The 18,364-nt window shown below is 51.7% G+C and overlaps 46 non-coding genes across 46 annotated transcripts; 27 read left to right on the top strand and 19 right to left on the bottom strand.

The window, feature by feature from the left end:
* The first annotated feature begins 132 nt into the window (after positions 1-132).
* On the top strand, positions 133-205 carry Trnav-aac (transfer RNA valine (anticodon AAC)). The gene has a single exon. It is a non-coding gene; the product is annotated as a tRNA-Val (tRNA).
* Positions 206-398: 193 nt separating this feature from the next.
* Trnap-ugg (transfer RNA proline (anticodon UGG)) lies at positions 399-470 on the bottom strand. Its single transcript has one exon. It is a non-coding gene; the product is annotated as a tRNA-Pro (tRNA).
* Positions 471-875: 405 nt separating this feature from the next.
* Trnav-cac (transfer RNA valine (anticodon CAC)) lies at positions 876-955 on the top strand. The gene has a single exon. It is a non-coding gene; the product is annotated as a tRNA-Val (tRNA).
* A 158-nt stretch (positions 956-1,113) lies between these two features.
* Positions 1,114-1,186, top strand: Trnav-aac (transfer RNA valine (anticodon AAC)). Its single transcript has one exon. It is a non-coding gene; the product is annotated as a tRNA-Val (tRNA).
* A 193-nt stretch (positions 1,187-1,379) lies between these two features.
* On the bottom strand, positions 1,380-1,451 carry Trnap-ugg (transfer RNA proline (anticodon UGG)). Its single transcript has one exon. It is a non-coding gene; the product is annotated as a tRNA-Pro (tRNA).
* A 412-nt stretch (positions 1,452-1,863) lies between these two features.
* Positions 1,864-1,936, top strand: Trnav-cac (transfer RNA valine (anticodon CAC)). The gene has a single exon. It is a non-coding gene; the product is annotated as a tRNA-Val (tRNA).
* Positions 1,937-2,360: 424 nt separating this feature from the next.
* On the bottom strand, positions 2,361-2,432 carry Trnap-ugg (transfer RNA proline (anticodon UGG)). The gene has a single exon. It is a non-coding gene; the product is annotated as a tRNA-Pro (tRNA).
* Positions 2,433-2,844: 412 nt separating this feature from the next.
* Positions 2,845-2,917, top strand: Trnav-cac (transfer RNA valine (anticodon CAC)). Its single transcript has one exon. It is a non-coding gene; the product is annotated as a tRNA-Val (tRNA).
* Positions 2,918-3,341: 424 nt separating this feature from the next.
* Positions 3,342-3,413, bottom strand: Trnap-ugg (transfer RNA proline (anticodon UGG)). Its single transcript has one exon. It is a non-coding gene; the product is annotated as a tRNA-Pro (tRNA).
* A 412-nt stretch (positions 3,414-3,825) lies between these two features.
* Trnav-cac (transfer RNA valine (anticodon CAC)) lies at positions 3,826-3,898 on the top strand. Its single transcript has one exon. It is a non-coding gene; the product is annotated as a tRNA-Val (tRNA).
* A 424-nt stretch (positions 3,899-4,322) lies between these two features.
* Positions 4,323-4,394, bottom strand: Trnap-ugg (transfer RNA proline (anticodon UGG)). Its single transcript has one exon. It is a non-coding gene; the product is annotated as a tRNA-Pro (tRNA).
* Positions 4,395-4,806: 412 nt separating this feature from the next.
* On the top strand, positions 4,807-4,879 carry Trnav-cac (transfer RNA valine (anticodon CAC)). Its single transcript has one exon. It is a non-coding gene; the product is annotated as a tRNA-Val (tRNA).
* Positions 4,880-5,037: 158 nt separating this feature from the next.
* On the top strand, positions 5,038-5,110 carry Trnav-aac (transfer RNA valine (anticodon AAC)). The gene has a single exon. It is a non-coding gene; the product is annotated as a tRNA-Val (tRNA).
* Positions 5,111-5,303: 193 nt separating this feature from the next.
* On the bottom strand, positions 5,304-5,375 carry Trnap-ugg (transfer RNA proline (anticodon UGG)). Its single transcript has one exon. It is a non-coding gene; the product is annotated as a tRNA-Pro (tRNA).
* A 412-nt stretch (positions 5,376-5,787) lies between these two features.
* Positions 5,788-5,860, top strand: Trnav-cac (transfer RNA valine (anticodon CAC)). Its single transcript has one exon. It is a non-coding gene; the product is annotated as a tRNA-Val (tRNA).
* A 158-nt stretch (positions 5,861-6,018) lies between these two features.
* Trnav-aac (transfer RNA valine (anticodon AAC)) lies at positions 6,019-6,091 on the top strand. The gene has a single exon. It is a non-coding gene; the product is annotated as a tRNA-Val (tRNA).
* A 193-nt stretch (positions 6,092-6,284) lies between these two features.
* Trnap-ugg (transfer RNA proline (anticodon UGG)) lies at positions 6,285-6,356 on the bottom strand. The gene has a single exon. It is a non-coding gene; the product is annotated as a tRNA-Pro (tRNA).
* A 412-nt stretch (positions 6,357-6,768) lies between these two features.
* Positions 6,769-6,841, top strand: Trnav-cac (transfer RNA valine (anticodon CAC)). Its single transcript has one exon. It is a non-coding gene; the product is annotated as a tRNA-Val (tRNA).
* A 424-nt stretch (positions 6,842-7,265) lies between these two features.
* On the bottom strand, positions 7,266-7,337 carry Trnap-ugg (transfer RNA proline (anticodon UGG)). The gene has a single exon. It is a non-coding gene; the product is annotated as a tRNA-Pro (tRNA).
* A 412-nt stretch (positions 7,338-7,749) lies between these two features.
* On the top strand, positions 7,750-7,822 carry Trnav-cac (transfer RNA valine (anticodon CAC)). Its single transcript has one exon. It is a non-coding gene; the product is annotated as a tRNA-Val (tRNA).
* Positions 7,823-8,247: 425 nt separating this feature from the next.
* Trnap-ugg (transfer RNA proline (anticodon UGG)) lies at positions 8,248-8,319 on the bottom strand. The gene has a single exon. It is a non-coding gene; the product is annotated as a tRNA-Pro (tRNA).
* A 412-nt stretch (positions 8,320-8,731) lies between these two features.
* Positions 8,732-8,804, top strand: Trnav-cac (transfer RNA valine (anticodon CAC)). Its single transcript has one exon. It is a non-coding gene; the product is annotated as a tRNA-Val (tRNA).
* Positions 8,805-9,228: 424 nt separating this feature from the next.
* Positions 9,229-9,300, bottom strand: Trnap-ugg (transfer RNA proline (anticodon UGG)). The gene has a single exon. It is a non-coding gene; the product is annotated as a tRNA-Pro (tRNA).
* Positions 9,301-9,712: 412 nt separating this feature from the next.
* Trnav-cac (transfer RNA valine (anticodon CAC)) lies at positions 9,713-9,785 on the top strand. Its single transcript has one exon. It is a non-coding gene; the product is annotated as a tRNA-Val (tRNA).
* A 158-nt stretch (positions 9,786-9,943) lies between these two features.
* Positions 9,944-10,016, top strand: Trnav-aac (transfer RNA valine (anticodon AAC)). Its single transcript has one exon. It is a non-coding gene; the product is annotated as a tRNA-Val (tRNA).
* A 193-nt stretch (positions 10,017-10,209) lies between these two features.
* Positions 10,210-10,281, bottom strand: Trnap-ugg (transfer RNA proline (anticodon UGG)). Its single transcript has one exon. It is a non-coding gene; the product is annotated as a tRNA-Pro (tRNA).
* A 412-nt stretch (positions 10,282-10,693) lies between these two features.
* On the top strand, positions 10,694-10,766 carry Trnav-cac (transfer RNA valine (anticodon CAC)). Its single transcript has one exon. It is a non-coding gene; the product is annotated as a tRNA-Val (tRNA).
* Positions 10,767-10,924: 158 nt separating this feature from the next.
* Trnav-aac (transfer RNA valine (anticodon AAC)) lies at positions 10,925-10,997 on the top strand. The gene has a single exon. It is a non-coding gene; the product is annotated as a tRNA-Val (tRNA).
* A 193-nt stretch (positions 10,998-11,190) lies between these two features.
* On the bottom strand, positions 11,191-11,262 carry Trnap-ugg (transfer RNA proline (anticodon UGG)). The gene has a single exon. It is a non-coding gene; the product is annotated as a tRNA-Pro (tRNA).
* A 412-nt stretch (positions 11,263-11,674) lies between these two features.
* On the top strand, positions 11,675-11,747 carry Trnav-cac (transfer RNA valine (anticodon CAC)). The gene has a single exon. It is a non-coding gene; the product is annotated as a tRNA-Val (tRNA).
* A 158-nt stretch (positions 11,748-11,905) lies between these two features.
* Positions 11,906-11,978, top strand: Trnav-aac (transfer RNA valine (anticodon AAC)). Its single transcript has one exon. It is a non-coding gene; the product is annotated as a tRNA-Val (tRNA).
* A 193-nt stretch (positions 11,979-12,171) lies between these two features.
* On the bottom strand, positions 12,172-12,243 carry Trnap-ugg (transfer RNA proline (anticodon UGG)). The gene has a single exon. It is a non-coding gene; the product is annotated as a tRNA-Pro (tRNA).
* Positions 12,244-12,655: 412 nt separating this feature from the next.
* On the top strand, positions 12,656-12,728 carry Trnav-cac (transfer RNA valine (anticodon CAC)). The gene has a single exon. It is a non-coding gene; the product is annotated as a tRNA-Val (tRNA).
* A 424-nt stretch (positions 12,729-13,152) lies between these two features.
* On the bottom strand, positions 13,153-13,224 carry Trnap-ugg (transfer RNA proline (anticodon UGG)). The gene has a single exon. It is a non-coding gene; the product is annotated as a tRNA-Pro (tRNA).
* A 412-nt stretch (positions 13,225-13,636) lies between these two features.
* Positions 13,637-13,709, top strand: Trnav-cac (transfer RNA valine (anticodon CAC)). The gene has a single exon. It is a non-coding gene; the product is annotated as a tRNA-Val (tRNA).
* A 424-nt stretch (positions 13,710-14,133) lies between these two features.
* Trnap-ugg (transfer RNA proline (anticodon UGG)) lies at positions 14,134-14,205 on the bottom strand. The gene has a single exon. It is a non-coding gene; the product is annotated as a tRNA-Pro (tRNA).
* A 412-nt stretch (positions 14,206-14,617) lies between these two features.
* On the top strand, positions 14,618-14,690 carry Trnam-cau (transfer RNA methionine (anticodon CAU)). The gene has a single exon. It is a non-coding gene; the product is annotated as a tRNA-Met (tRNA).
* Positions 14,691-14,848: 158 nt separating this feature from the next.
* Positions 14,849-14,921, top strand: Trnav-aac (transfer RNA valine (anticodon AAC)). Its single transcript has one exon. It is a non-coding gene; the product is annotated as a tRNA-Val (tRNA).
* A 193-nt stretch (positions 14,922-15,114) lies between these two features.
* Positions 15,115-15,186, bottom strand: Trnap-ugg (transfer RNA proline (anticodon UGG)). Its single transcript has one exon. It is a non-coding gene; the product is annotated as a tRNA-Pro (tRNA).
* Positions 15,187-15,598: 412 nt separating this feature from the next.
* On the top strand, positions 15,599-15,671 carry Trnav-cac (transfer RNA valine (anticodon CAC)). The gene has a single exon. It is a non-coding gene; the product is annotated as a tRNA-Val (tRNA).
* A 424-nt stretch (positions 15,672-16,095) lies between these two features.
* On the bottom strand, positions 16,096-16,167 carry Trnap-ugg (transfer RNA proline (anticodon UGG)). Its single transcript has one exon. It is a non-coding gene; the product is annotated as a tRNA-Pro (tRNA).
* Positions 16,168-16,579: 412 nt separating this feature from the next.
* On the top strand, positions 16,580-16,652 carry Trnav-cac (transfer RNA valine (anticodon CAC)). Its single transcript has one exon. It is a non-coding gene; the product is annotated as a tRNA-Val (tRNA).
* Positions 16,653-17,076: 424 nt separating this feature from the next.
* On the bottom strand, positions 17,077-17,148 carry Trnap-ugg (transfer RNA proline (anticodon UGG)). Its single transcript has one exon. It is a non-coding gene; the product is annotated as a tRNA-Pro (tRNA).
* A 412-nt stretch (positions 17,149-17,560) lies between these two features.
* Positions 17,561-17,633, top strand: Trnav-cac (transfer RNA valine (anticodon CAC)). Its single transcript has one exon. It is a non-coding gene; the product is annotated as a tRNA-Val (tRNA).
* Positions 17,634-17,791: 158 nt separating this feature from the next.
* On the top strand, positions 17,792-17,864 carry Trnav-aac (transfer RNA valine (anticodon AAC)). The gene has a single exon. It is a non-coding gene; the product is annotated as a tRNA-Val (tRNA).
* A 193-nt stretch (positions 17,865-18,057) lies between these two features.
* Trnap-ugg (transfer RNA proline (anticodon UGG)) lies at positions 18,058-18,129 on the bottom strand. The gene has a single exon. It is a non-coding gene; the product is annotated as a tRNA-Pro (tRNA).
* Positions 18,130-18,364: the final 235 nt, after the last annotated feature.

Consider the following 18,364-nt stretch of genomic DNA (forward strand, 5'->3'; position numbering starts at 1 on the left):
ACTCCAGTGAGCCACGACATGTGAGGATCTTCTGCATGTACCTTTGTTCTGCAAGTAGCGCATTTATTTAATTTCTTAGTAACGATGACAACACCAGCACGAGTTGTCTCTAATGTAAGGCGCACACAAGTAGTTTCCGTGGTGTAGCGGTTATCACGTCTGCCTAACACGCAGAAGGTCCCCGTGTCGATCCCGGGCGGAAACACTTTTTTATCATTAAAAACAAGACATACTAACATGCATCTGCTACCATCTGTACCCAAAAACCTTCGTAATCGCCTTCACACGTCAGATCAGTGTCAATTGCTCACATCAAATATGAATTTCATTTGATACTGACGCCGAGCATTTTGCGTCGACTCAGCCACTCACGTGCGACCAGTTTGCACAAAACGCTAGGGCTCGTCCGGGATTTGAACCCGGGACCTCCTGCACCCAAAGCAGGAATCATACCCCTAGACCAACGAGCCATCTGACGTGGCAAATGACTATTATTTCAGTGCACTGGGTCCCTCGATGTGGTCCAGGGTGCTCTGGAAAGTCTCGTGTAGGCTGGCGGGATGGGGGCGGCGCGAATTCCCGCGGTCGGCGGCCTTCCTGGGCTATTGGTACCTTCATGTAGAGCTGCCGCTGGGCTCGCACTCCCTGCTGCTAAGAAAGTGATTGCTTTTGCTGCTATGATTTGCAATCACGATTGCGGGAAACGCCGCTATTTCGTTAGGGGTGCTACGGCAGACACCTTCTCGAGCACCCCGAAGACTTCTTGAGCCCTTGGCTGTGATGGTTTCCAGGCTGTCAAAAGAACTGTCGCGTGTGCATTCACGGACGGGAGAGAGGCTGAGGTAATTGCGAGTGAACGGAGATGGACTCCTCCCGTTCGCACTTTCCGTAGTGTAGCGGTTATCACGTCTGCTTCACACGCAGAAGGTCCCCGGTTCGATCCCGGGCGGGAACAGTATTTTCCTGCCTATGTCGTATTGTACTCCAGTGAGCCACGACATGTGAGGATCTTCTGCATGTACCTTTGTTCTGCAAGTAGCGCATTTATTTAATTTTTTATTTACGATGACAACACCAGCACGAGTTGTCTCTAATGTAAGGCGCACACAAGTAGTTTCCGTGGTGTAGCGGTTATCACGTCTGCCTAACACGCAGAAGGTCCCCGTGTCGATCCCGGGCGGAAACACTTTTTTATCATTAAAAACAAGACATACTAACATGCATCTGCTACCATCTGTACCCAAAAACCTTCGTAATCGCCTTCACACGTCAGATCAGTGTCAATTGCTCACATCAAATATGAATTTCATTTGATACTGACGCCGAGCATTTTGCGTCGACTCAGCCACTCACGTGCGACCAGTTTGCACAAAACGCTAGGGCTCGTCCGGGATTTGAACCCGGGACCTCCTGCACCCAAAGCAGGAATCATACCCCTAGACCAACGAGCCATCTGACGTGGCAAATGACTATTATTTCAGTGCACTGGGTCCCTCGATGTGGTCCAGGGTGCTCTGGAAAGTCTCGTGTAGGCTGGCGGGATGGGGGCGGCGCGAATTCCCGCGGTCGGCGGCCTTCCTGGGCTATTGGTACCTTCATGTAGAGCTGCCGCTGGGCTCGCACTCCCTGCTGCTAAGAAAGTGATTGCTTTTGCTGCTATGATTTGCAATCACGATTGCGGGAAACGCCGCTATTTCGTTAGGGGTGCTACGGCAGACACCTTCTCGAGCACCCCGAAGACTTCTTGAGCCCTTGGCTGTGATGGTTTCCAGGCTGTCAAAAGAACTGTCGCGTGTGCATTCACGGACGGGAGAGAGGCTGAGGTAATTGCGAGTGAACGGAGATGGACTCCTCCCGTTCGCAGTTTCCGTAGTGTAGCGGTTATCACGACTGCTTCACACGCAGAAGGTCCCCGGTTCGATCCCGGGCGGGAACAGTATTTTCCTGCCTATGTCGTATTGTACTCCAGTGAGCCACGACATGTGAGGATCTTCTGCATGTACCTTTGTTCTGCAAGTAGCGCATTTATTTAATTTTTTAGTTACGATGACAACACCAGCACGAGTTGTCTCTAATGTAAGGCGCACACAAGTAGTTTCCGTGGTGTAGCGGTTATCACGTCTGCCTAACACGCAGAAGGTCCCCATGTCGATCCCGGGCGGAAACACTTTTTTATCATTAAAAACAAGACATACTAACATGCATCTGCTACCATCTGTACCCAAAAACCTTCGTAATCGCCTTCACACGTCAGATCAGTGTCAATTGCTCACATCAAATATGAATTTCATTTGATACTGACGCCGAGCATTTTGCGTCGACTCAGCCACTCACGTGCGACCAGTTTGCACAAAACGCTAGGGCTCGTCCGGGATTTGAACCCGGGACCTCCTGCACCCAAAGCAGGAATCATACCCCTAGACCAACGAGCCATCTGACGTGGCAAATGACTATTATTTCAGTGCACTGGGTCCCTCGATGTGGTCCAGGGTGCTCTGGAAAGTCTCGTGTAGGCTGGCGGGATGGGGGCGGCGCGAATTCCCGCGGTCGGCGGCCTTCCTGGGCTATTGGTACCTTCATGTAGAGCTGCCGCTGGGCTCGCACTCCCTGCTGCTAAGAAAGTGATTGCTTTTGCTGCTATGATTTGCAATCACGATTGCGGGAAACGCCGCTATTTCGTTAGGGGTGCTACGGCAGACACCTTCTCGAGCACCCCGAAGACTTCTTGAGCCCTTGGCTGTGATGGTTTCCAGGCTGTCAAAAGAACTGTCGCGTGTGCATTCACGGACGGGAGAGAGGCTGAGGTAATTGCGAGTGAACGGAGATGGACTCCTCCCGTTCGCAGTTTCCGTAGTGTAGCGGTTATCACGTCTGCTTCACACGCAGAAGGTCCCCGGTTCGATCCCGGGAGGGAACAGTATTTTCCTGCCTATGTCGTATTGTACTCCAGTGAGCCACGACATGTGAGGATCTTCTGCATGTACCTTTGTTCTGCAAGTAGCGCATTTATTTAATTTTTTAGTTACGATGACAACACCAGCACGAGTTGTCTCTAATGTAAGGCGCACACAAGTAGTTTCCGTGGTGTAGCGGTTATCACGTCTGCCTAACACGCAGAAGGTCCCCATGTCGATCCCGGGCGGAAACACTTTTTTATCATTAAAAACAAGACATACTAACATGCATCTGCTACCATCTGTACCCAAAAACCTTCGTAATCGCCTTCACACGTCAGATCAGTGTCAATTGCTCACATCAAATATGAATTTCATTTGATACTGACGCCGAGCATTTTGCGTCGACTCAGCCACTCACGTGCGACCAGTTTGCACAAAACGCTAGGGCTCGTCCGGGATTTGAACCCGGGACCTCCTGCACCCAAAGCAGGAATCATACCCCTAGACCAACGAGCCATCTGACGTGGCAAATGACTATTATTTCAGTGCACTGGGTCCCTCGATGTGGTCCAGGGTGCTCTGGAAAGTCTCGTGTAGGCTGGCGGGATGGGGGCGGCGCGAATTCCCGCGGTCGGCGGCCTTCCTGGGCTATTGGTACCTTCATGTAGAGCTGCCGCTGGGCTCGCACTCCCTGCTGCTAAGAAAGTGATTGCTTTTGCTGCTATGATTTGCAATCACGATTGCGGGAAACGCCGCTATTTCGTTAGGGGTGCTACGGCAGACACCTTCTCGAGCACCCCGAAGACTTCTTGAGCCCTTGGCTGTGATGGTTTCCAGGCTGTCAAAAGAACTGTCGCGTGTGCATTCACGGACGGGAGAGAGGCTGAGGTAATTGCGAGTGAACGGAGATGGACTCCTCCCGTTCGCAGTTTCCGTAGTGTAGCGGTTATCACGACTGCTTCACACGCAGAAGGTCCCCGGTTCGATCCCGGGCGGGAACAGTATTTTCCTGCCTATGTCGTATTGTACTCCAGTGAGCCACGACATGTGAGGATCTTCTGCATGTACCTTTGTTCTGCAAGTAGCGCATTTATTTAATTTTTTAGTTACGATGACAACACCAGCACGAGTTGTCTCTAATGTAAGGCGCACACAAGTAGTTTCCGTGGTGTAGCGGTTATCGCGTCTGCCTAACACGCAGAAGGTCCCCATGTCGATCCCGGGCGGAAACACTTTTTTATCATTAAAAACAAGACATACTAACATGCATCTGCTACCATCTGTACCCAAAAACCTTCGTAATCGCCTTCACACGTCAGATCAGTGTCAATTGCTCACATCAAATATGAATTTCATTTGATACTGACGCCGAGCATTTTGCGTCGACTCAGCCACTCACGTGCGACCAGTTTGCACAAAACGCTAGGGCTCGTCCGGGATTTGAACCCGGGACCTCCTGCACCCAAAGCAGGAATCATACCCCTAGACCAACGAGCCATCTGACGTGGCAAATGACTATTATTTCAGTGCACTGGGTCCCTCGATGTGGTCCAGGGTGCTCTGGAAAGTCTCGTGTAGGCTGGCGGGATGGGGGCGGCGCGAATTCCCGCGGTCGGCGGCCTTCCTGGGCTATTGGTACCTTCATGTAGAGCTGCCGCTGGGCTCGCACTCCCTGCTGCTAAGAAAGTGATTGCTTTTGCTGCTATGATTTGCAATCACGATTGCGGGAAACGCCGCTATTTCGTTAGGGGTGCTACGGCAGACACCTTCTCGAGCACCCCGAAGACTTCTTGAGCCCTTGGCTGTGATGGTTTCCAGGCTGTCAAAAGAACTGTCGCGTGTGCATTCACGGACGGGAGAGAGGCTGAGGTAATTGCGAGTGAACGGAGATGGACTCCTCCCGTTCGCAGTTTCCGTAGTGTAGCGGTTATCACGACTGCTTCACACGCAGAAGGTCCCCGGTTCGATCCCGGGCGGGAACAGTATTTTCCTGCCTATGTCGTATTGTACTCCAGTGAGCCACGACATGTGAGGATCTTCTGCATGTACCTTTGTTCTGCAAGTAGCGCATTTATTTAATTTTTTAGTTACGATGACAACACCAGCACGAGTTGTCTCTAATGTAAGGCGCACACAAGTAGTTTCCGTGGTGTAGCGGTTATCACGTCTGCCTAACACGCAGAAGGTCCCCGTGTCGATCCCGGGCGGAAACACTTTTTTATCATTAAAAACAAGACATACTAACATGCATCTGCTACCATCTGTACCCAAAAACCTTCGTAATCGCCTTCACACGTCAGATCAGTGTCAATTGCTCACATCAAATATGAATTTCATTTGATACTGACGCCGAGCATTTTGCGTCGACTCAGCCACTCACGTGCGACCAGTTTGCACAAAACGCTAGGGCTCGTCCGGGATTTGAACCCGGGACCTCCTGCACCCAAAGCAGGAATCATACCCCTAGACCAACGAGCCATCTGACGTGGCAAATGACTATTATTTCAGTGCACTGGGTCCCTCGATGTGGTCCAGGGTGCTCTGGAAAGTCTCGTGTAGGCTGGCGGGATGGGGGCGGCGCGAATTCCCGCGGTCGGCGGCCTTCCTGGGCTATTGGTACCTTCATGTAGAGCTGCCGCTGGGCTCGCACTCCCTGCTGCTAAGAAAGTGATTGCTTTTGCTGCTATGATTTGCAATCACGATTGCGGGAAACGCCGCTATTTCGTTAGGGGTGCTACGGCAGACACCTTCTCGAGCACCCCGAAGACTTCTTGAGCCCTTGGCTGTGATGGTTTCCAGGCTGTCAAAAGAACTGTCGCGTGTGCATTCACGGACGGGAGAGAGGCTGAGGTAATTGCGAGTGAACGGAGATGGACTCCTCCCGTTCGCAGTTTCCGTAGTGTAGCGGTTATCACGTCTGCTTCACACGCAGAAGGTCCCCGGTTCGATCCCGGGCGGGAACAGTATTTTCCTGCCTATGTCGTATTGTACTCCAGTGAGCCACGACATGTGAGGATCTTCTGCATGTACCTTTGTTCTGCAAGTAGCGCATTTATTTAATTTTTTAGTTACGATGACAACACCAGCACGAGTTGTCTCTAATGTAAGGCGCACACAAGTAGTTTCCGTGGTGTAGCGGTTATCACGTCTGCCTAACACGCAGAAGGTCCCCGTGTCGATCCCGGGCGGAAACACTTTTTTATCATTAAAAACAAGACATACTAACATGCATCTGCTACCATCTGTACCCAAAAACCTTCGTAATCGCCTTCACACGTCAGATCAGTGTCAATTGCTCACATCAAATATGAATTTCATTTGATACTGACGCCGAGCATTTTGCGTCGACTCAGCCACTCACGTGCGACCAGTTTGCACAAAACGCTAGGGCTCGTCCGGGATTTGAACCCGGGACCTCCTGCACCCAAAGCAGGAATCATACCCCTAGACCAACGAGCCATCTGACGTGGCAAATGACTATTATTTCAGTGCACTGGGTCCCTCGATGTGGTCCAGGGTGCTCTGGAAAGTCTCGTGTAGGCTGGCGGGATGGGGGCGGCGCGAATTCCCGCGGTCGGCGGCCTTCCTGGGCTATTGGTACCTTCATGTAGAGCTGCCGCTGGGCTCGCACTCCCTGCTGCTAAGAAAGTGATTGCTTTTGCTGCTATGATTTGCAATCACGATTGCGGGAAACGCCGCTATTTCGTTAGGGGTGCTACGGCAGACACCTTCTCGAGCACCCCGAAGACTTCTTGAGCCCTTGGCTGTGATGGTTTCCAGGCTGTCAAAAGAACTGTCGCGTGTGCATTCACGGACGGGAGAGAGGCTGAGGTAATTGCGAGTGAACGGAGATGGACTCCTCCCGTTCGCAGTTTCCGTAGTGTAGCGGTTATCACGACTGCTTCACACGCAGAAGGTCCCCGGTTCGATCCCGGGCGGGAACAGTATTTTCCTGCCTATGTCGTATTGTACTCCAGTGAGCCACGACATGTGAGGATCATCTGCATGTACCTTTGTTCTGCAAGTAGCGCATTTATTTAATTTTTTAGTTACGATGACAACACCAGCACGAGTTGTCTCTAATGTAAGGCGCACACAAGTAGTTTCCGTGGTGTAGCGGTTATCACGTCTGCCTAACACGCAGAAGGTCCCCATGTCGATCCCGGGCGGAAACACTTTTTTATCATTAAAAACAAGACATACTAACATGCATCTGCTACCATCTGTACCCAAAAACCTTCGTAATCGCCTTCACACGTCAGATCAGTGTCAATTGCTCACATCAAATATGAATTTCATTTGATACTGACGCCGAGCATTTTGCGTCGACTCAGCCACTCACGTGCGACCAGTTTGCACAAAACGCTAGGGCTCGTCCGGGATTTGAACCCGGGACCTCCTGCACCCAAAGCAGGAATCATACCCCTAGACCAACGAGCCATCTGACGTGGCAAATGACTATTATTTCAGTGCACTGGGTCCCTCGATGTGGTCCAGGGTGCTCTGGAAAGTCTCGTGTAGGCTGGCGGGATGGGGGCGGCGCGAATTCCCGCGGTCGGCGGCCTTCCTGGGCTATTGGTACCTTCATGTAGAGCTGCCGCTGGGCTCGCACTCCCTGCTGCTAAGAAAGTGATTGCTTTTGCTGCTATGATTTGCAATCACGATTGCGGGAAACGCCGCTATTTCGTTAGGGGTGCTACGGCAGACACCTTCTCGAGCACCCCGAAGACTTCTTGAGCCCTTGGCTGTGATGGTTTCCAGGCTGTCAAAAGAACTGTCGCGTGTGCATTCACGGACGGGAGAGAGGCTGAGGTAATTGCGAGTGAACGGAGATGGACTCCTCCCGTTCGCAGTTTCCGTAGTGTAGCGGTTATCACGTCTGCTTCACACGCAGAAGGTCCCCGGTTCGATCCCGGGCGGGAACAGTATTTTCCCTGCCTATGTCGTATTGTACTCCAGTGAGCCACGACATGTGAGGATCTTCTGCATGTACCTTTGTTCTGCAAGTAGCGCATTTATTTAATTTTTTAGTTACGATGACAACACCAGCACGAGTTGTCTCTAATGTAAGGCGCACACAAGTAGTTTCCGTGGTGTAGCGGTTATCACGTCTGCCTAACACGCAGAAGGTCCCCATGTCGATCCCGGGCGGAAACACTTTTTTATCATTAAAAACAAGACATACTAACATGCATCTGCTACCATCTGTACCCAAAAACCTTCGTAATCGCCTTCACACGTCAGATCAGTGTCAATTGCTCACATCAAATATGAATTTCATTTGATACTGACGCCGAGCATTTTGCGTCGACTCAGCCACTCACGTGCGACCAGTTTGCACAAAACGCTAGGGCTCGTCCGGGATTTGAACCCGGGACCTCCTGCACCCAAAGCAGGAATCATACCCCTAGACCAACGAGCCATCTGACGTGGCAAATGACTATTATTTCAGTGCACTGGGTCCCTCGATGTGGTCCAGGGTGCTCTGGAAAGTCTCGTGTAGGCTGGCGGGATGGGGGCGGCGCGAATTCCCGCGGTCGGCGGCCTTCCTGGGCTATTGGTACCTTCATGTAGAGCTGCCGCTGGGCTCGCACTCCCTGCTGCTAAGAAAGTGATTGCTTTTGCTGCTATGATTTGCAATCACGATTGCGGGAAACGCCGCTATTTCGTTAGGGGTGCTACGGCAGACACCTTCTCGAGCACCCCGAAGACTTCTTGAGCCCTTGGCTGTGATGGTTTCCAGGCTGTCAAAAGAACTGTCGCGTGTGCATTCACGGACGGGAGAGAGGCTGAGGTAATTGCGAGTGAACGGAGATGGACTCCTCCCGTTCGCAGTTTCCGTAGTGTAGCGGTTATCACGACTGCTTCACACGCAGAAGGTCCCCGGTTCGATCCCGGGCGGGAACAGTATTTTCCTGCCTATGTCGTATTGTACTCCAGTGAGCCACGACATGTGAGGATCTTCTGCATGTACCTTTGTTCTGCAAGTAGCGCATTTATTTAATTTTTTAGTTACGATGACAACACCAGCACGAGTTGTCTCTAATGTAAGGCGCACACAAGTAGTTTCCGTGGTGTAGCGGTTATCACGTCTGCCTAACACGCAGAAGGTCCCCATGTCGATCCCGGGCGGAAACACTTTTTTATCATTAAAAACAAGACATACTAACATGCATCTGCTACCATCTGTACCCAAAAACCTTCGTAATCGCCTTCACACGTCAGATCAGTGTCAATTGCTCACATCAAATATGAATTTCATTTGATACTGACGCCGAGCATTTTGCGTCGACTCAGCCACTCACGTGCGACCAGTTTGCACAAAACGCTAGGGCTCGTCCGGGATTTGAACCCGGGACCTCCTGCACCCAAAGCAGGAATCATACCCCTAGACCAACGAGCCATCTGACGTGGCAAATGACTATTATTTCAGTGCACTGGGTCCCTCGATGTGGTCCAGGGTGCTCTGGAAAGTCTCGTGTAGGCTGGCGGGATGGGGGCGGCGCGAATTCCCGCGGTCGGCGGCCTTCCTGGGCTATTGGTACCTTCATGTAGAGCTGCCGCTGGGCTCGCACTCCCTGCTGCTAAGAAAGTGATTGCTTTTGCTGCTATGATTTGCAATCACGATTGCGGGAAACGCCGCTATTTCGTTAGGGGTGCTACGGCAGACACCTTCTCGAGCACCCCGAAGACTTCTTGAGCCCTTGGCTGTGATGGTTTCCAGGCTGTCAAAAGAACTGTCGCGTGTGCATTCACGGACGGGAGAGAGGCTGAGGTAATTGCGAGTGAACGGAGATGGGCTCCTGAAGTCCGCAGTTTCCGTAGTGTAGCGGTTATCTCGTCTGCTTCACACGCAGAAGGTCCTCGGTTCGATCCCGGGCGGGAACAGTATTTTCCTGCCTATGTCGTATTGTACTCCAGTGAGCCACGACATGTGAGGATCTTCTGCATGTACCTTTGTTCTGCAAGTAGCGCATTTATTTAATTTCTTAGTAACGATGACAACACCAGCACGAGTTGTCTCTAATGTAAGGCGCACACAAGTAGTTTCCGTGGTGTAGCGGTTATCACGTCTGCCTAACACGCAGAAGGTCCCCGTGTCGATCCCGGGCGGAAACACTTTTTTATCATTAAAAACAAGACATACTAACATGCATCTGCTACCATCTGTACCCAAAAACCTTCGTAATCGCCTTCACACGTCAGATCAGTGTCAATTGCTCACATCAAATATGAATTTCATTTGATACTGACGCCGAGCATTTTGCGTCGACTCAGCCACTCACGTGCGACCAGTTTGCACAAAACGCTAGGGCTCGTCCGGGATTTGAACCCGGGACCTCCTGCACCCAAAGCAGGAATCATACCCCTAGACCAACGAGCCATCTGACGTGGCAAATGACTATTATTTCAGTGCACTGGGTCCCTCGATGTGGTCCAGGGTGCTCTGGAAAGTCTCGTGTAGGCTGGCGGGATGGGGGCGGCGCGAATTCCCGCGGTCGGCGGCCTTCCTGGGCTATTGGTACCTTCATGTAGAGCTGCCGCTGGGCTCGCACTCCCTGCTGCTAAGAAAGTGATTGCTTTTGCTGCTATGATTTGCAATCACGATTGCGGGAAACGCCGCTATTTCGTTAGGGGTGCTACGGCAGACACCTTCTCGAGCACCCCGAAGACTTCTTGAGCCCTTGGCTGTGATGGTTTCCAGGCTGTCAAAAGAACTGTCGCGTGTGCATTCACGGACGGGAGAGAGGCTGAGGTAATTGCGAGTGAACGGAGATGGACTCCTCCCGTTCGCAGTTTCCGTAGTGTAGCGGTTATCACGTCTGCTTCACACGCAGAAGGTCCCCGGTTCGATCCCGGGCGGGAACAGTATTTTCCTGCCTATGTCGTATTGTACTCCAGTGACCCACGACATGTGAGGATCTTCTGCATGTACCTTTGTTCTGCAAGTAGCGCATTTATTTAATTTTTTAGTTACGATGACAACACCAGCACGAGTTGTCTCTAATGTAAGGCGCACACAAGTAGTTTCCGTGGTGTAGCGGTTATCACGTCTGCCTAACACGCAGAAGGTCCCCGTGTCGATCCCGGGCGGAAACACTTTTTTATCATTAAAAACAAGACATACTAACATGCATCTGCTACCATCTGTACCCAAAAACCTTCGTAATCGCCTTCACACGTCAGATCAGTGTCAATTGCTCACATCAAATATGAATTTCATTTGATACTGACGCCGAGCATTTTGCGTCGACTCAGCCACTCACGTGCGACCAGTTTGCACAAAACGCTAGGGCTCGTCCGGGATTTGAACCCGGGACCTCCTGCACCCAAAGCAGGAATCATACCCCTAGACCAACGAGCCATCTGACGTGGCAAATGACTATTATTTCAGTGCACTGGGTCCCTCGATGTGGTCCAGGGTGCTCTGGAAAGTCTCGTGTAGGCTGGCGGGATGGGGGCGGCGCGAATTCCCGCGGTCGGCGGCCTTCCTGGGCTATTGGTACCTTCATGTAGAGCTGCCGCTGGGCTCGCACTCCCTGCTGCTAAGAAAGTGATTGCTTTTGCTGCTATGATTTGCAATCACGATTGCGGGAAACGCCGCTATTTCGTTAGGGGTGCTACGGCAGACACCTTCTCGAGCACCCCGAAGACTTCTTGAGCCCTTGGCTGTGATGGTTTCCAGGCTGTCAAAAGAACTGTCGCGTGTGCATTCACGGACGGGAGAGAGGCTGAGGTAATTGCGAGTGAACGGAGATGGACTCCTCCCGTTCGCAGTTTCCGTAGTGTAGCGGTTATCACGTCTGCTTCACACGCAGAAGGTCCCCGGTTCGATCCCGGGCGGGAACAGTATTTTCCTGCCTATGTCGTATTGTACTCCAGTGAGCCACGACATGTGAGGATCTTCTGCATGTACCTTTGTTCTGCAAGTAGCGCATTTATTTAATTTTTTAGTTACGATGACAACACCAGCACGAGTTGTCTCTAATGTAAGGCGCACACAAGTAGTTTCCGTGGTGTAGCGGTTATCACGTCTGCCTAACACGCAGAAGGTCCCCGTGTCGATCCCGGGCGGAAACACTTTTTTATCATTAAAAACAAGACATACTAACATGCATCTGCTACCATCTGTACCCAAAAACCTTCGTAATCGCCTTCACACGTCAGATCAGTGTCAATTGCTCACATCAAATATGAATTTCATTTGATACTGACGCCGAGCATTTTGCGTCGACTCAGCCACTCACGTGCGACCAGTTTGCACAAAACGCTAGGGCTCGTCCGGGATTTGAACCCGGGACCTCCTGCACCCAAAGCAGGAATCATACCCCTAGACCAACGAGCCATCTGACGTGGCAAATGACTATTATTTCAGTGCACTGGGTCCCTCGATGTGGTCCAGGGTGCTCTGGAAAGTCTCGTGTAGGCTGGCGGGATGGGGGCGGCGCGAATTCCCGCGGTCGGCGGCCTTCCTGGGCTATTGGTACCTTCATGTAGAGCTGCCGCTGGGCTCGCACTCCCTGCTGCTAAGAAAGTGATTGCTTTTGCTGCTATGATTTGCAATCACGACTGCGGGAAACGCCGCTATTTCGTTAGGGGTGCTACGGCAGACACCTTCTCGAGCACCCCGAAGACTTCTTGAGCCCTTGGCTGTGATGGTTTCCAGGCTGTCAAAAGAACTGTCGCGTGTGCATTCACGGACGGGAGAGAGGCTGAGGTAATTGCGAGTGAACGGAGATGGACTCCTCCCGTTCGCAGTTTCCGTAGTGTAGCGGTTATCACGTCTGCTTCACACGCAGAAGGTCCCCGGTTCGATCCCGGGCGGGAACAGTATTTTCCTGCCTATGTCGTATTGTACTCCAGTGAGCCACGACATGTGAGGATCTTCTGCATGTACCTTTGTTCTGCAAGTAGCGCATTTATTTAATTTTTTAGTTACGATGACAACACCAGCACGAGTTGTCTCTAATGTAAGGCGCACACAAGTAGTTTCCGTGGTGTAGCGGTTATCACGTCTGCCTAACACGCAGAAGGTCCCCATGTCGATCCCGGGCGGAAACACTTTTTTATCATTAAAAACAAGACATACTAACATGCATCTGCTACCATCTGTACCCAAAAACCTTCGTAATCGCCTTCACACGTCAGATCAGTGTCAATTGCTCACATCAAATATGAATTTCATTTGATACTGACGCCGAGCATTTTGCGTCGACTCAGCCACTCACGTGCGACCAGTTTGCACAAAACGCTAGGGCTCGTCCGGGATTTGAACCCGGGACCTCCTGCACCCAAAGCAGGAATCATACCCCTAGACCAACGAGCCATCTGACGTGGCAAATGACTATTATTTCAGTGCACTGGGTCCCTCGATGTGGTCCAGGGTGCTCTGGAAAGTCTCGTGTAGGCTGGCGGGATGGGGGCGGCGCGAATTCCCGCGGTCGGCGGCCTTCCTGGGCTATTGGTACCTTCATGTAGAGCTGCCGCTGGGCTCGCACTCCCTGCTGCTAAGAAAGTGATTGCTTTTGCTGCTATGATTTGCAATCACGATTGCGGGAAACGCCGCTATTTCGTTAGGGGTGCTACGGCAGACACCTTCTCGAGCACCCCGAAGACTTCTTGAGCCCTTGGCTGTGATGGTTTCCAGGCTGTCAAAAGAACTGTCGCGTGTGCATTCACGGACGGGAGAGAGGCTGAGGTAATTGCGAGTGAACGGAGATGGACTCCTCCCGTTCGCAGTTTCCGTAGTGTAGCGGTTATCACGACTGCTTCACACGCAGAAGGTCCCCGGTTCGATCCCGGGCGGGAACAGTATTTTCCTGCCTATGTCGTATTGTACTCCAGTGAGCCACGACATGTGAGGATCTTCTGCATGTACCTTTGTTCTGCAAGTAGCGCATTTATTTAATTTTTTAGTTACGATGACAACACCAGCACGAGTTGTCTCTAATGTAAGGCGCACACAAGTAGTTTCCGTGGTGTAGCGGTTATCACGTCTGCCTAACACGCAGAAGGTCCCCATGTCGATCCCGGGCGGAAACACTTTTTTATCATTAAAAACAAGACATACTAACATGCATCTGATACCATCTGTACCCAAAAACCTTCGTAATCGCCTTCACACGTCAGATCAGTGTCAATTGCTCACATCAAATATGAATTTCATTTGATACTGACGCCGAGCATTTTGCGTCGACTCAGCCACTCACGTGCGACCAGTTTGCACAAAACGCTAGGGCTCGTCCGGGATTTGAACCCGGGACCTCCTGCACCCAAAGCAGGAATCATACCCCTAGACCAACGAGCCATCTGACGTGGCAAATGACTATTATTTCAGTGCACTGGGTCCCTCGATGTGGTCCAGGGTGCTCTGGAAAGTCTCGTGTAGGCTGGCGGGATGGGGGCGGCGCGAATTCCCGCGGTCGGCGGCCTTCCTGGGCTATTGGTACCTTCATGTAGAGCTGCCGCTGGGCTCGCACTCCCTGCTGCTAAGAAAGTGATTGCTTTTGCTGCTATGATTTGCAATCACGATTGCGGGAAACGCCGCTATTTCGTTAGGGGTGCTACGGCAGACACCTTCTCGAGCACCCCGAAGACTTCTTGAGCCCTTGGCTGTGATGGTTTCCAGGCTGTCAAAAGAACTGTCGCGTGTGCATTCACGGACGGGAGAGAGGCTGAGGTAATTGCGAGTGAACGGAGATGGACTCCTCCCGTTCGCAGTTTCCGTAGTGTAGCGGTTATCACGACTGCTTCATACGCAGAAGGTCCCCGGTTCGATCCCGGGCGGGAACAGTATTTTCCTGCCTATGTCGTATTGTACTCCAGTGAGCCACGACATGTGAGGATCTTCTGCATGTACCTTTGTTCTGCAAGTAGCGCATTTATTTAATTTTTTAGTTACGATGACAACACCAGCACGAGTTGTCTCTAATGTAAGGCGCACACAAGTAGTTTCCGTGGTGTAGCGGTTATCACGTCTGCCTAACACGCAGAAGGTCCCCGTGTCGATCCCGGGCGGAAACACTTTTTTATCATTAAAAACAAGACATACTAACATGCATCTGCTACCATCTGTACCCAAAAACCTTCGTAATCGCCTTCACACGTCAGATCAGTGTCAATTGCTCACATCAAATATGAATTTCATTTGATACTGACGCCGAGCATTTTGCGTCGACTCAGCCACTCACGTGCGACCAGTTTGCACAAAACGCTAGGGCTCGTCCGGGATTTGAACCCGGGACCTCCTGCACCCAAAGCAGGAATCATACCCCTAGACCAACGAGCCATCTGACGTGGCAAATGACTATTATTTCAGTGCACTGGGTCCCTCGATGTGGTCCAGGGTGCTCTGGAAAGTCTCGTGTAGGCTGGCGGGATGGGGGCGGCGCGAATTCCCGCGGTCGGCGGCCTTCCTGGGCTATTGGTACCTTCATGTAGAGCTGCCGCTGGGCTCGCACTCCCTGCTGCTAAGAAAGTGATTGCTTTTGCTGCTATGATTTGCAATCACGATTGCGGGAAACGCCGCTATTTCGTTAGGGGTGCTACGGCAGACACCTTCTCGAGCACCCCGAAGACTTCTTGAGCCCTTGGCTGTGATGGTTTCCAGGCTGTCAAAAGAACTGTCGCGTGTGCATTCACGGACGGGAGAGAGGCTGAGGTAATTGCGAGTGAACGGAGATGGACTCCTCCCGTTCGCAGTTTCCGTAGTGTAGCGGTTATCACGTCTGCTTCACACGCAGAAGGTCCCCGGTTCGATCCCGGGCGGGAACAGTATTTTCCTGCCTATGTCGTATTGTACTCCAGTGAGCCACGACATGTGAGGATCTTCTGCATGTACCTTTGTTCTGCAAGTAGCGCATTTATTTAATTTTTTAGTTACGATGACAACACCAGCACGAGTTGTCTCTAATGTAAGGCGCACACAAGTAGTTTCCGTGGTGTAGCGGTTATCACGTCTGCCTAACACGCAGAAGGTCCCCATGTCGATCCCGGGCGGAAACACTTTTTTATCATTAAAAACAAGACATACTAACATGCATCTGCTACCATCTGTACCCAAAAACCTTCGTAATCGCCTTCACACGTCAGATCAGTGTCAATTGCTCACATCAAATATGAATTTCATTTGATACTGACGCCGAGCATTTTGCGTCGACTCAGCCACTCACGTGCGACCAGTTTGCACAAAACGCTAGGGCTCGTCCGGGATTTGAACCCGGGACCTCCTGCACCCAAAGCAGGAATCATACCCCTAGACCAACGAGCCATCTGACGTGGCAAATGACTATTATTTCAGTGCACTGGGTCCCTCGATGTGGTCCAGGGTGCTCTGGAAAGTCTCGTGTAGGCTGGCGGGATGGGGGCGGCGCGAATTCCCGCGGTCGGCGGCCTTCCTGGGCTATTGGTACCTTCATGTAGAGCTGCCGCTGGGCTCGCACTCCCTGCTGCTAAGAAAGTGATTGCTTTTGCTGCTATGATTTGCAATCACGATTGCGGGAAACGCCGCTATTTCGTTAGGGGTGCTACGGCAGACACCTTCTCGAGCACCCCGAAGACTTCTTGAGCCCTTGGCTGTGATGGTTTCCAGGCTGTCAAAAGAACTGTCGCGTGTGCATTCACGGACGGGAGAGAGGCTGAGGTAATTGCGAGTGAACGGAGATGGACTCCTCCCGTTCGCAGTTTCCGTAGTGTAGCGGTTATCACGACTGCTTCACACGCAGAAGGTCCCCGGTTCGATCCCGGGCGGGAACAGTATTTTCCTGCCTATGTCGTATTGTACTCCAGTGAGCCACGACATGTGAGGATCTTCTGCATGTACCTTTGTTCTGCAAGTAGCGCATTTATTTAATTTTTTAGTTACGATGACAACACCAGCACGAGTTGTCTCTAATGTAAGGCGCACACAAGTAGTTTCCGTGGTGTAGCGGTTATCACGTCTGCCTAACACGCAGAAGGTCCCCATGTCGATCCCGGGCGGAAACACTTTTTTATCATTAAAAACAAGACATACTAACATGCATCTGATACCATCTGTACCCAAAAACCTTCGTAATCGCCTTCACACGTCAGATCAGTGTCAATTGCTCACATCAAATATGAATTTCATTTGATACTGACGCCGAGCATTTTGCGTCGACTCAGCCACTCACGTGCGACCAGTTTGCACAAAACGCTAGGGCTCGTCCGGGATTTGAACCCGGGACCTCCTGCACCCAAAGCAGGAATCATACCCCGAGACCAACGAGCCATCTGACGTGGCAAATGACTATTATTTCAGTGCACTGGGTCCCTCGATGTGGTCCAGGGTGCTCTGGAAAGTCTCGTGTAGGCTGGCGGGATGGGGGCGGCGCGAATTCCCGCGGTCGGCGGCCTTCCTGGGCTATTGGTACCTTCATGTAGAGCTGCCGCTGGGCTCGCACTCCCTGCTGCTAAGAAAGTGATTGCTTTTGCTGCTATGATTTGCAATCACGATTGCGGGAAACGCCGCTATTTCGTTAGGGGTGCTACGGCAGACACCTTCTCGAGCACCCCGAAGACTTCTTGAGCCCTTGGCTGTGATGGTTTCCAGGCTGTCAAAAGAACTGTCGCGTGTGCATTCACGGACGGGAGAGAGGCTGAGGTAATTGCGAGTGAACGGAGATGGACTCCTCCCGTTCGCAGTTTCCGTAGTGTAGCGGTTATCACGACTGCTTCACACGCAGAAGGTCCCCGGTTCGATCCCGGGCGGGAACAGTATTTTCCTGCCTATGTCGTATTGTACTCCAGTGAGCCACGACATGTGAGGATCTTCTGCATGTACCTTTGTTCTGCAAGTAGCGCATTTATTTAATTTTTTAGTTACGATGACAACACCAGCACGAGTTGTCTCTAATGTAAGGCGCACACAAGTAGTTTCCGTGGTGTAGCGGTTATCACGTCTGCCTAACACGCAGAAGGTCCCCGTGTCGATCCCGGGCGGAAACACTTTTTTATCATTAAAAACAAGACATACTAACATGCATCTGCTACCATCTGTACCCAAAAACCTTCGTAATCGCCTTCACACGTCAGATCAGTGTCAATTGCTCACATCAAATATGAATTTCATTTGATACTGACGCCGAGCATTTTGCGTCGACTCAGCCACTCACGTGCGACCAGTTTGCACAAAACGCTAGGGCTCGTCCGGGATTTGAACCCGGGACCTCCTGCACCCAAAGCAGGAATCATACCCCTAGACCAACGAGCCATCTGACGTGGCAAATGACTATTATTTCAGTGCACTGGGTCCCTCGATGTGGTCCAGGGTGCTCTGGAAAGTCTCGTGTAGGCTGGCGGGATGGGGGCGGCGCGAATTCCCGCGGTCGGCGGCCTTCCTGGGCTATTGGTACCTTCATGTAGAGCTGCCGCTGGGCTCGCACTCCCTGCTGCTAAGAAAGTGATTGCTTTTGCTGCTATGATTTGCAATCACGATTGCGGGAAAC

The sequence above is a fragment of the Schistocerca gregaria genome, chromosome 2 (assembly GCF_023897955.1).
Source record: "Schistocerca gregaria isolate iqSchGreg1 chromosome 2, iqSchGreg1.2, whole genome shotgun sequence".
In the NCBI taxonomy this organism is placed as follows: Eukaryota; Metazoa; Arthropoda; class Insecta; order Orthoptera; family Acrididae; genus Schistocerca; species Schistocerca gregaria.